At 42.4% G+C, this 276-nt stretch overlaps 1 protein-coding gene across 3 annotated transcripts in view; it reads left to right on the top strand.

Moving 5' to 3' along the window:
- REXO5 (RNA exonuclease 5) overlaps positions 1–276 on the top strand; it is a 100029-nt gene that overhangs the window by 177 nt on the left and 99576 nt on the right. The gene's annotated exons all lie outside the window — the stretch shown is intronic.

The raw sequence follows: 276 nt of genomic DNA, 5'->3' as shown, positions 1-276 counted from the left end.
GTGAGTGCTTCATCTATGACACCACCCAACACGATCCATGTGATGATATACCATACCCCGATCGTAAACCTCTCCCTGTATGATGACCTGGGCTGAGGTTCATCAGAAAGTATCAGGAACACTCAGCATAGCTCCCAACTGTCCCTGATTTGGAGCAAAGTCTCCCTGTCCTCCTCATTTGTCCCTTATTTTGGTCTGATCGATATAGATGTATATAAAATGCATTTTTTTATCTCTCAAAAAATGTTTCCCGGTCCAAATTCGATGCATTAGTAA

The sequence above is a fragment of the Aquarana catesbeiana genome, linkage group LG06, assembly GCF_042186555.1.
Source record: "Aquarana catesbeiana isolate 2022-GZ linkage group LG06, ASM4218655v1, whole genome shotgun sequence".
Classification (NCBI taxonomy): Eukaryota; Metazoa; Chordata; class Amphibia; order Anura; family Ranidae; genus Aquarana; species Aquarana catesbeiana.
Note: the sequence above shows the minus strand (reverse complement) of the source record. Positions and strands in the feature narration are given on the sequence as shown.